At 46.2% G+C, this 12,502-nt stretch overlaps 1 protein-coding gene across 2 annotated transcripts in view; it reads left to right on the top strand.

The window, feature by feature from the left end:
- The first annotated feature begins 625 nt into the window (after window positions 1-625).
- TNFAIP8L3 (TNF alpha induced protein 8 like 3) overlaps window positions 626-12,502 on the top strand; it is a 76,717-nt gene continuing 64,840 nt past the window's right edge. Inside the window, exon 1 of one of the 2 annotated variants that reach the window (XM_075006638.1) lies at window positions 626-664. The gene's annotated coding sequence lies outside the window, so the exon portion shown is untranslated. The remainder of the gene's footprint in view (window positions 665-12,502) is intronic. The other variant, XR_012647105.1, reaches the window with a different exon arrangement.

Here is a 12,502-nt window from a genome sequence, read left to right as displayed (position 1 = left end):
CTCTCCTGTCCAGCAATATCTGTTATCAGGCACAATTTTAAGTAGCTAGACCACTACTAATCATGGGAGTGGCCAAGTTTCCTAGGGTCCCATAAAGTTTGTTTCCAGACATCAGTCCTGGCTCTCCCTGTTCTGTGCTGTTACTTACCTGCAATTTACCCCAAATGCCTGCTCAGAGGCCAGCAAGCGGTGGAGGAGGTGGTATGTGCTGGACAGTACTGACCTCCCCTTGTCCGGCAAAGTGTCTCCACCCCCCAGCCGCCGGACGAGAGAGGCTCGACCAGCACTTGCAGAGCGGCTCCTAGAGACCGGCTGGGTGCGCTCTCTGGCTGCCAAGGGCGCAGGGGAGCAGCGAGCCGGCGGGACCCAGCAGAGGGTTAAGGGGCCGGGCTGGGGCCGCTGCCGGGGCTTAGCTCAACCTCGGTAACAAGTTTAGGGCGAGCGCGGAGCCGCCCCCGCCCGCCCCCGGCACCGCCCCGCAGCCAATGGCACGGGGCTAGGCGGCTGCCTGCGGCGCCCGAGCTGGGAGGAGACAGGAGGGAGCCGCCCGCGCTCCCAGCTCACTGCGCTCTGCCCCGGCCGGCGGCAGTTCTCCGCGGCGGCGGCGGCACCATGGACTCGGACTCCGGCGAGCTGAGCGAAGGGGAGCTGCTGGCACCGGCAGGTAGGGCGGGCGGGCGGCCGGGCGAGGGAGCGGCTGAGCTGCGCCGCGCCGCGCCACGCGGACCCAGCCGGGGCTCGGGGCGGGGGCGGATCCTGTGCAGCTACTTCCAGCGCAGGGCAGCGCCGCCGGAGCCGGGGGCGCGGAGGGACGCCCGCGCCGATCTCCGGGCCGGGGAGGGCTGAGCCAGCCCCTGCCTGCGCCGCGAGACGGTTCTGCCCGGATGGGGTCGGAGCCAGGGGGGCACAGACGCGCCAGGCTGGAAGGAGCTGCCAAGGGGCATCGAGTCCGGCTCTGCTCCCCCACCCCCGGGTCAGGTAAACTCAGCCCGGCCCTGGCAGGTGCCCGCCCCGGATGCCTGGGCCAGAGCGAACTGCTCGGAAAGTTAGGAAGTTCTTCCCCCCCTTGCACCTAACCGCCCCCTGCCGCGGCTTCGGGCGAGCGGAGCTGGGCAGGGCGCTCTGCAAACCCGCCTTTCCCGCCGCAGCCTTTTGCTCTCGCCAGGCCAGACAGGCTCAGAGGCTTCTACGCTTTCCTCAGGGGGCTGCAAAACTTCTGGGGGTGGCGCTGGGGTCCTACCCCGCGTCGAGTTTGTCCACCTCTTTCACCACTGGAACTGGCCCCAGCCTTCTAGCTGAGGACTGAGCTGACCAGGGGGAGGCCAGGGCTGCTCCTGTCTTAGGTACAAAGCCGCAGTTAACACAGCTCCTGGTATCCTTGTTCGCGCTGGTATCACATGGAGGACAACTGGTCAGTTTGGGATACTGTGACCCTAGATACTTCTCAGCCGCATTCCTAGCCCTTCTCCATGTTGTACTTGCACATTTCATTCCCCTCCCCTCCCCCAGGCCCAGTGAAACACCGTGCAACTGTCTCTGGCCATAAGTCCCCCCATCAGCACAGCAGCAGTTAGTGGATCTAATGGGTGATGCACTCTGCCCAGGACAGAGAATTCACCAGAGCTCCCCCTTAGACCTTTCCATTCCACTACACCTTTGGAGACAGCAAAAGCAATTACCCCTCCTGAGTTGTCTGACCAGCTAAGACAAATGCCCATAGTAGAAGGCATTCAGCCCCCTCTTTTCCTTGTTACACCTATTTGATTGAAGCCAAGTTGGTTCTTTGATGGTAACCATGTGATTTGTCTTAGGGAGTTAAATTCAGTCATGGTGTGACACCACTGAACTTAGCAGAGCTTATCTGGGTACAAATCTGGTCCATTGCGCTTTCCATGCAGGGGCTGCATTTTTTCTTTTTGGGTATTTGACCCAGTATTCAGAAAGGAAGACTCTCTCCCCCCCACCCCAAACCCAGACATGCAAAATCCTTAGACTTTTATTTTTGGAGTGTCTTAACTTGTAACTGTCACAAAAACATAAAACAGCTGCTTAGTGGTGGCTGAGTTTGCATAGTTTTTAGGTAAGACTGAAAACCGCTGATGGAAAAACACTTTCCTCTATCATCCCCAAATTGCCCACATCCCTAAGTAGCGAGTAAAATAAATGAGTAACTGTTAACATGTCCAGTAATTGAAGGACGCCCAGCACAGGAAGCAAATAAAGACAAGTTCCCTGTAGTCTTGCCCAACGAAAGACTACTTACAGATGACAGCAGATACATGGTTTCTGAATCTAGTTACAGGAAGGGCCTGACTCCTCTGACTTACATTGGGGTAAATCAGAAGTATTTCCTTTCAGTCAGCATAGTTACACCAGCACAAATATATAAGCGAACTCAGAAGCATGCCCCTAATGTGTATTGTTGCCAGACTTATTTTGTGATTAAGACCAGACTCAGGTGGAGAAGATCTATTAGGAAATATTGCAGTCTTCTCCTTTGAGAATGCCCTTCTGCTGTAAGTAACACTCACAGGCCAACCCCCCTTTTTGTTCCCAAGCCCTTTCCAGTCACCTTCTCCTCTCCAAAAATAACCCAGCCCAGAGTTTCAGTTCCTGTAAAAGGAAAAACAACAAGACATCCTGTGGCACCTTGCAGGCTAACAGAGTTTTTGGAGCATAAGTTTTCATGGGCAAAGACCCCCGCTTCGTCAGATGCAAAAGGAAAAGTATCAGAGACTCCATAAAGTCCCTTGGAGACTTTGCTATTGATTTTATACCAAAGACACTCAAATATACCAGTGATGGGTGTCAGTATGAAAATCTAGGAGAGGGAGATCACTGCTGGAAGAATCTAGTAACAGTCTAGGTTTCTTTCCTATAGATTATTTTTTTCCTTTTGGTGCATAGAGCTTTCGGATGAGGTCGATCTGTAAGTGATGTCCTGTTGCACATTTTATCATTTATTTAACACTAGCAAATTGACCCAGCGTTGCTCAGGTACATAAGAGAAATAAGGAGGTTTTTTTTTTTTTGTTTGGAAAATACACAGAAAAAAAGCTATGGTTCATGCAAATGATTGGGAGGCTAATTGTGTGGGGGAATCAGGGAAGACTGCAGGGCTCACCCTGCACAGCACTGTGGCTGAGCAGTAGAGGGGCACTCACTTCTCCAGCAGGGTGGAGAGTGCTCTCTCCAGGTGGCCTCTATTTTCCTGCTGCAGCTGCCCCCAGCGGTCACTTTGCAGTATTGCTGTTCCCTGGGCTTGCTGCCCCCAGGAGTGAGTCTGAAATATATCATCCCTGCATACCAAATTTTGTGGTCATAGTTCTTATGGTTTAAGAGGAGTTCTTGAATGAACGTAGCGCTGACAGACGCCCTCTAAAGTATATAGTAGATGTGTGCATCTGTCTGTCTGTGAGTCCATTTGTTTGCGCATCTGAGGGTTTGTTTTTTCCAAGAACTCTTCACAAACCTTAATGGCTAGGACCACCAACTTTGGAAGGCAGTTTCCTCTTACCCTAAAAAAGCAAGAGAAGGGATTGACAGTGCCAGGAAAATGGAAAGTGCCTGGACTCTGATGGTTTCTAGACCATGGAAAAGGAGGGGCACAGAGAGAAGGCATGACGTACAGTTCTTCAGACTCACCACTGGGGGCAGTGAGCACAGGGAACAGCAATACTGCAGGGTGACCACTGGGGGTGGCTGCAGCAGGACAACAGTGGCCACCTGGGGATGGGGCTCTTGATCCTGCCAGCCACTGGACAGCGTCAGTGCCCCTCTGCCGCAGTGCCAGATGGGGGAGCCCTGTTGGCCCCACCCCTTTCCCAACCCCTCCCCCCAGCCACTGGGGTCAAGAACTTGCCCCAAACCCTTTCTGCCCTCTCCCCCACCACCAAACCTTCTCACCCCAGCCCTGAGTTCCAGACAAGGGAAGCTCTGCTGGCCCTACCCCTTCTTCCCCCCAGAGCTCAGGCCTTGGCTGTGGAATTCATCCTGGGCTCTGCCCCCACTCACCCCAGCTCAGGTCCAGACTGGCCTCCCCTGCCCCATCCCACCCCAGAGCTCAGGCAGGGACTGGGGAACACATCCTAGCCCTGGTACACCTCTGATCCGAGCAATGCCAGGTAAATCTGCTAGTATCTTTGTAAGGTAATAGACAAACATCAGGCTGTACAGCTCCCCATGCTTTACGTGTTATGGAAGGGCCCTGTCATGTATTTTAAGTCAGGCTCATGTGCTACTAAAATATCTAACAACTTCTTAATTATCACCTCTTACACACTGAGTTACACAGGGAAGAGTTTATTTAAAGGAAAAAAAAGAGGGGGGGATTAGAGATTGCCCTAAACATTCTTTTTCATGCAGTCTGCTAATTTTCAGCAGTTGATGTTGAACGCTGTATTAAACCTCCCACTGCTCTCTTTCCTCCTTGTACAACATCAAATACGTTCTGGCATCCCTGGTCTTATGGGGCAGGTGAATTAAATGGGTAGTGTGTAATTCTTCTAAAGAAAGGCCCTATAATGGTCTCCTACCCCTCAACCTAAAGAAATTGTTTTACTAGCTGTTCCTTAGGTCTTTGACTCTGCAGATGCTCCTCTGAGAAAGCAGTGTGTTGTTGGATTTTGGGGGGCTTTTTCGCCTACTGTTCCATATGTACAGTGCAGTGTATATGTGGGTGGGTGTTTGATAGTTGTATTGTCAGTCACTATGGCAGGCACAAAAATCTAGGGTTCATTTATTTCTCAGGCAGAGGAAAGGAAGGCTGGGGAGGAATTTGTCAGTGCCATATCCGTGGGCAGCAGCCTGCCCTGCAGAGTGGGGTTGCAGAATGTCTCCAGGATAGTCAGGAGTTGCACATTCAGGGTGATGCCCCTGTTGAAGCAAATGGGAGTTTTGCTGCTGACTTCAGTGGGACTTGGACTTCACTCTCAGGAGTAGCACATACACTATTTAGATGTTCAGCGTGCACTCCATTTAGCACTAGTCCTGGCTGCTGTAGAGGACAGAAGGGACCTCGGCCGTCCTTGACCCATTGGGCAGGGATTGTCTTTTTATTGTGTTTGTACAGTGCCTAGTACAGGAAGGTTCTGGTGTATCAGTAGGGCTCCCAGCTGCTTCTGCAATATAAATACAAACCAACACCCCATTCTTTAGGGATTGAAATACCTCCAGCAATACTAGTTCTCCCCCGCCCCCACCCCTGTGCATTCAATACAGGTGCTGAATGCAGGTGCTGAAGGGATAAAACAGTCCCTTGTGCACCTCCACTGATCCAGCTGGAGTCTAATCTCAACATTCCAGGAGTCTTTTTTCCATCAATAGCCAATTAAAGCTTAGTCTGCAGAAGGAGCAGAAGTACTTTTTCCATGTTTTTGAACATACTGTATCATGATGGTAACTTCATATTTGTATGTTGTCCGCCAAAAGTGTCTTATGTGGCATAATATAGGATAAACAGTTGTACTTGAGAAATCATCATCCCCATGCTAGACTATCCAGCCTTGGAGACTTGGCGTCAACCACAGTGTGTCTCATCCATCCCTGCTTTCTAATCAGGCTAACTATTAGAAGACAAATATATTTGATTTTAGCATCTGAAAGGCTTGTCCCCACATTCAATGTACTATATATGTCTTCATTCTTTTCAACACATTGTATAAACCAAACAAAACAGCAGTCATGTAGCACTTTAAAGGCTAACAAAATGATTAATGTGACTGTTTTGTTTTCTTTTGTTAGAATACAGACTAAACACAGCTATCTCTCTGTTACTGTATAAACCAGTTTATTAAAGGCGGGGGGCAGGGGGTTTCACACTTTGACTCTACTCCACATTTCAAAGCGACACATACCCTGTCCAGTTTCATTTGTTTAACTATAGCCTACTCATTTTTACTCCATAAAGTGTGAACAGCCTATAGAAGCTTCCCCCCCCACAAAAAAGAAGTTGAACAAGTAATTCTTAAAATATACCATAGCCACACAAGAGAGAGAGGCATCGAGGAATTATTTTGTAAGTAGTAACTTTTCAGAGCAGAATCAGTTTTATAAAAACCTTATACCAAAAAGATGCTGAGGAAATGAGGACACATTACTAGTGAAGGCCCTGAGCCTCTGAAAGTGGACCACTAGGAGTTAGTCATTTTTTTTCTTTTTTTTCTTCCTTCCTCCTCCCCAGGAGCACAGGCCATTAAATTTCAAGTTGCCTGCAGTAGTCGTAGCATATCACTAGTGTTATGGATTGAGTGACAGAAAGAGAGAAGGGCAGACCCTCATCTGGTATGCACTGTCTGGCTACCTCAACTTACACCAGTCTTTTGCCATGCTAGTTTGAAACTTAAGCTCCTACTTCAGAATACTGACTTTTTTTTTTTTTTTTTTTTTGCATGCACAGAGGAGTACTGTATTTGTATTCTGACCACATCAGGACAAAGGGCTAAATTACATCTCTCCTACAAAGCACTGTAAGGTCATTCACCACACCCCTTTCACCCCCAAGAAAGTGTATCCTATCAAAAGTCTGATTCTGGAGCCCTTCTTATGCCAAATTCTCAGAGTAATCAATGGAAATTTGGCCCATGAAGGATTGCAGCTAGGGCCCCATATTCTGTTCTCATCTGGGGCTAGGGTTTTATAGATCATTAGCGCTTCACAGTTTAGAATTCTGTATGCTGCCAGTGGCCAAAGCAAGTATATGCTCCGGACAAAATTCCTGGCCTGTTTTAGTAAATAAGGCTTCTGCTATCGATGTCGGTGAATTAGCATTTTCCCATAACTTCAGGCACTAACAGCTTAATGCATATTAAAAACTGATAAATTATCTAAACTCTACCCTGGGAAAGAATTATGTACTGAGTAAACAGTATTAGATTTTAAAATGATTCATTATTGTAAATAGGGCTCTAAAGGCATACGCAATTCATTTGGAGCTGTCCAGTTGTATTATTCAATTTGGACTGCTTAGCAAATCATTGTCTATAAATCATTTATCACATTATATGATCTGCATAAATGGGTGATCATTAAGTTTGTTTTGTTTTTTTATCTTTATGAAAAGTAGAGTCAAAAGCCTTCCTAGAGCCCAGTTATTTTTGCAGACAGAATTATTTAGAAATAGAAAGTGTTATAAATAGTAATATTAAAAGAGCCAGGGGAAAGTTCTTCAAAGACAGGAATTATGGAGCTCATGTATGTAGCACTGAAACGACATCTGCAATATTTACAACTGCTTTTTGAAATGGGGCAGCGATCGTTTGTGAAATTTGAGGATGTAAAGGCTGTGGTTTATCTGGGTGAGTACCTGGGTTGTTGGGGTTCTGAAGTATGTTATCAATCATTTTTTGCATCGCTATAACAGAGCTCTGAATCAGCAAACTGGGAACAGTCATAGGGCCTGGTCAGGAAAAGTCTGGCAGGACAGCAGCGCAACAAACAGTATTCATAAACACTGGGAAAAGCTGTTGACATTGTTTCAGTACCACATTCACCAAAAGTGTCTCCCTCTACTCAGATTGTGGCAAAGGGCTTTTGTTCAGCCCTCTGCTGGATGACACAGAAGGATTTAGAAAAGCTTATTGGAAATGGTGGAGATGGGGGCATGAAGTGGCATCAATGCAACGCAGTCCTATCTTTCCCTGGAGGGCTGTGGAAGTAAGGCTGCGACCTAGAGTTGAGGATGCATTGCAAACCAGGGGAAGGCCAGGGAGCAGCTGTTTCTCATGACATGGGCCCATCCAATCCTAGGACAAACCTGTCAGGAAGCTGCAAAAGCTTCATTTTAAGCAGGTGAGCAACCCCGTGAAGTCAGAGAGCCTCGTCTAGTCTTTATGGATTTTTAAAGCCATGTAGATAATCCAGTTCATTCTTCTGCATAACAACAAGCCATACAATTTAAGTAGCACAGACCTGACAGCCCTCCCTGGACATGGGTTAGGATCTACAAAATGATGCTCTACCTACCCCTGTTATCCTGGGTGTCTACAGTTTTTGCAGGTCATAACTCTTTCCCCATTCACGTGATCACTGCTCACGTTACAGGGGGAAACCCCACGTTCTAAGTAATTGAGTTGGTCTGTTTGCCTGTCAGGCAGGCTTCACATGTGCTGTTACTGTACTTCAATCTCATGAATTTTTGTTACTGTGCTGTAATTTTGGTCACTCACGCTGATAGTTTGCTAATAGGACATGGTTTATCAGGCACATATTGTAGCTGCTGACAAATAAGTGAATTCTCTTACCTCTACTTCTCTCACTGCTCTATTAACTGGCTTCTTGCACAGTCTAGATTCAGCTTCATTCTGCCTTGGTCTTCCAATGCTGTACGTGGACAATTAATGTGCAACACAGGTCATCAGTTATGAGAGGCAGAATAGCTGCTGGCACAAAGCCCTTTCTCTCAGCACAGTCAGTGCATTATTTTTCCTACCTTCGCATTCAGATTTCAGAGGCTTGGTTCCTGGTGCTGCACTTAAAAGTTTCAGTGGTAATTTATGTAATAACAATGAATACCCTGCCGTTCCAGGCAGTCTTCTCCACCTCTTTTATGTGTTGCTTTGCAGCAAGCTGTAAGCCATTATTGTGTTACACTTCAGAAGGGAATGTTTATTCCGCACCAGGTTGTGAGAGGTTTAGTTATTGTGTGTAACACTGAGCTCCTCTGTTGGAAGTCCCAGTAGAAGTGAAATTCAAAAGACTTGTGTTTTTCATTTGTCAGGGTTTAGTTTTAGCCATCTGAATTTTATATAAATGTTCAAAAACTCAGTTTACCACAGTTTTTATTCTTTGTATATACTATGAGTTTGTACATGTTAATTCTTCATTACAGCAGTATATACTGTAATGTCCCATACTGTGCTTTAACATAACTGTTTCTAACAGCACTACATTAAAGTACACTAACCAACCTTTAATGCACACCAGCAGCTCTACAAAGACCAATTAATGCGCAGTACTTTAGTGTGATTTAGAAGTCATGCCCCTGTCATCCAAAAATTGCTGCTCTGCTACGTGGTTAGATACAAGAAAGCATTTCTGGAGTCTTCCAGTGCTCGTGAGATAAACACCAATGTAATAATTTATTTTGTACTGGGGGTATTTTATAGGTTAAACCTAAAGTGAGAAGCGCTACTTGTATACCCTTACAATCTGGTAAATAAGGTCCCAAGTAAAATCCCTAGATGCAAATTCTGTAAATCCCCGGATCACCATACACTCCAGCAAATGCAGGGATTTGGAATATGGATCAAGATTCAACCTTTTCCCCAGTTTTAGAGGCAGAATTAGTTCATTGTAAGAGTTCTGAACTGCAAACTTAACTACTAACCCTGGTTCTGACTCTTCTCTGTAAACTGCAGCTACATCTATTGACTGAAAAGGAAAGCTGTCTTGGCTTTGCATCCTGCAACTTATTCGTGCTCATTGGAAGTTCCCTTCACTCTCTTTATTTAAATGTGTATTGTGCTTTTAAAACCTTAAATACAAACAAACAAACAAACCAAACAGAGGGTAGCAAGGGCTACTGATGGCTCCTATACCTCTTTCATGAAATACGATCTCAAAACTTCATGTTTACGAAAACACTCATCCAGGCTCCCCGAAGTTCAACTTAAGTGTATTTAAATTACATTTTCCTCCCTTCCTTTCCAAATATGATGCTTACTCCTTCAGTAAATGCATTATAGAGGCAACTAACTGGTGAATAGAGATCTAACACACAAATCTTTTAACCATTTCCCTTGAAGTAATTTTATTTATTTGATAGCTATCTTATGTTTCATGTGATTTGGCCATGAAACCCTTGACATTTGCTTAATGTTAAAATAAATGATTCCGTGGTACATTTTGCATTGTAACCCTGAATGTTTATATTTACCTTTGTAACCCCTTGGGAGTAAAGTGTTTGACAAGCCCAATGGGCACCTATGTGAATTAAAAGATACTTATGTACCTTTAAAAATATGACCATTAGTTCTTGTTCTAAAACAGCTGTTGGTGAAGGTTACCAGATTCTCCATTGTGCCAAAAAAAAAAAAAAAAGACTCCATTCTGTTCTCCTCCAGTAACTAAACCTTACCTCTGTCAAAAAATGCTTGAGAGAATCTAGCTAACCCACATATGATTACACATTTTGTCCATCTTTTCTCCCCTTTACATGTACTTCTTTTTAAGAATATATTCCTGTATCAGTCACTACAGCTTAATTTCAGGTATCATCGTTGCAAGAAGGAATTTGGTGTTACCAGAACAGACATGGCTGAGATTTTTCTTATTGGACTTCTAAAAGGAGAGTCTATTCATCCACTTAAAGTCACCACTAACATACTCTCTCAGAGCACTGATTTTACAGACATCACACTGAATAGGTAGGATGCCAGAAACCAAACAGATTTCTAAGATTGAGAAATACCAATACCCATCAAAATTCCAGGATTCTGCCAGTCAGTTTTGGAGAACGTGGTGTGTCTGAGGATGCATCTACACGACAGCCATCTGTTGAGAGAAGTTACTGTTGAAACATATCTTCAGACAAAACCTCTGTCAACAGATTGCACCTGCACATAGAAGCAGCTCAAAAGAGCAATTCACTCTGTCAACAGAGAGCAGCCAGACTGCCCAGCCCTCTCTCTATATAACGGCCAACCAGAAGCTCTGCAAATAGGGCTGCCAGGTGAACCAGAAGCCCTGTCTGTTAGAGCATCTAGACTATAGTTTTGTCAACAGATTCTGTCAACAGACGCATTCTGCTTCATACAGAAGCAACAGAACTCTGAGAAAACTGTGGTGTTCTGTTGACAGTTTCTTGGCAGAACTCGTTTTAAGTGCAGACGCTCCATGAGCTTTGTCAACAAAACCCAGTTTTGTTGAGAAAACTTGATAGTGTAGACAAAGCTTGAGAGCCTACAGCAGCTCCAGCAGTCAGTTTGTGGATCTGCTGGTGTTTACTATCCTCCAGATTAGGGTACCTTCTGCTATTCTCCAGGGCCAAGGGAGGTGGTAGAATCTCCATCACTGGAGATATTTAAGAAGAGGTTAGATAGATGGCTTTCAGGGATGGTTTAGAAGTGCTTGGTCCTGCCATGAGGGCAGGGGGCTGGACTCAATGGCCTCTCGAAGTCCCTTCCAGTGCTACTCTTCTATGATTCTACACAGGCCACTTTCTCTGAAAGTGGCATGGTAATACACGGCCTGAAATATGCTAATGAGGCATGGATGCAAATTCCCCGCGCCTCATTAGCGTGCGATCACATGATTTGGAGTCCGGAAGACGGCCCCTTCTTCCCGAAAATTGCGCTGATTTTTGGCTTGTGCAAGTGGTTTAAAGTTCAGCTATAAGATGTGTGACCTCTCAGAAAGTAAAGGACCAGGTTGTGGCCTTGGGAACCAGTGGCCTTTTAGGGTGATACTGCAGGTCACTCCCTAGGCTGGCAGCGTCAGGAGACGTTCCACCTGCAGAGAATAAGGGCAGGTACAATTCTGCAAGGTGAGAACATGAGGGATGTTGGCATCTATTAAAAAAAGAAGTGTGTGTGCTGCTCCCACCTTCCTCGCCACATACAAGAAGGGAGGGCGAGAGGAACGCCAGGACTCTCTCTCTCCTTTAGGGTCTTTAGGGCCACTGATGCTGCTGGGTTCTTTGCACTCAATTATTGTAGCTATAATTTTTTTCCTTTACCCCCTTCCATTGTTCAGCTGTGCAGGGCCTGCTGGAAACTTCCTCTCTTGCCTCACCATTTTTCATGCTTCCAAAGCCCACCCTTCTCACTTGCTGCACTACTTACCCCAGGACTGTCTCTTAAGTTGGTTGGTTGAACGTTTCCCTTCTCTGGCCTCACTGTCTCTTGCTCAGGTCTAATAGGATATTACTAATGCCATCGTCTCCCGCCGCTTCGCCCCACCACATTCTTCCTTGTCAAAATTCCCCCCTTAACAAGCCACCTTTTTCTACCCATGAGTCTCATCTTTGCTTTTCAGGCCCTGCATAATTTGCAACGTATCCCACCATACACACTTATTCCCCACAGGTTTAATTCTCCCATCATTCTTCCCACTCCTTTCCCCTTGGTTTCTCTCCCACATTCTTGGCTTCATGCTTCTGCCATGGAGGACGGACAGACTGGATCTGTCAATAGCTTATATTTCATGACAGTAGAAAATTGAGTCAAAAATCATATTTCCTTTGCAGTCAGCTGAGATGGAAATGGGATGCTCCCAGGCAGACGCACTCTCACCCCTGTAACAAAAGAGTAGTGGAGTGGACTAGCAAGCACATGTACAGGAGAGAAATCAAGATAAATTTTGAAATTGTGAATTTGCAGACAGGCAGGAGGAGGAATCTGCCATAGAGCAAGACAGGCAGCACACCTGAGCAAACGGCTATGGTGGCAGGGAGGGACAGACGGGCATACAAGTAACCTAACTTTAATATGATAATGGATACTAAGTATCTGGAGTTCAGTAGCAGGTCCAATGAGAGAGATGCACATCCCTGGCTTGGACCCAA

The sequence above is a fragment of the Carettochelys insculpta genome, chromosome 12 (genome assembly GCF_033958435.1).
Source record: "Carettochelys insculpta isolate YL-2023 chromosome 12, ASM3395843v1, whole genome shotgun sequence".
In the NCBI taxonomy this organism is placed as follows: domain Eukaryota; kingdom Metazoa; phylum Chordata; order Testudines; family Carettochelyidae; genus Carettochelys; species Carettochelys insculpta.
This window is presented reverse-complemented; position numbering and strand designations above follow the sequence as displayed.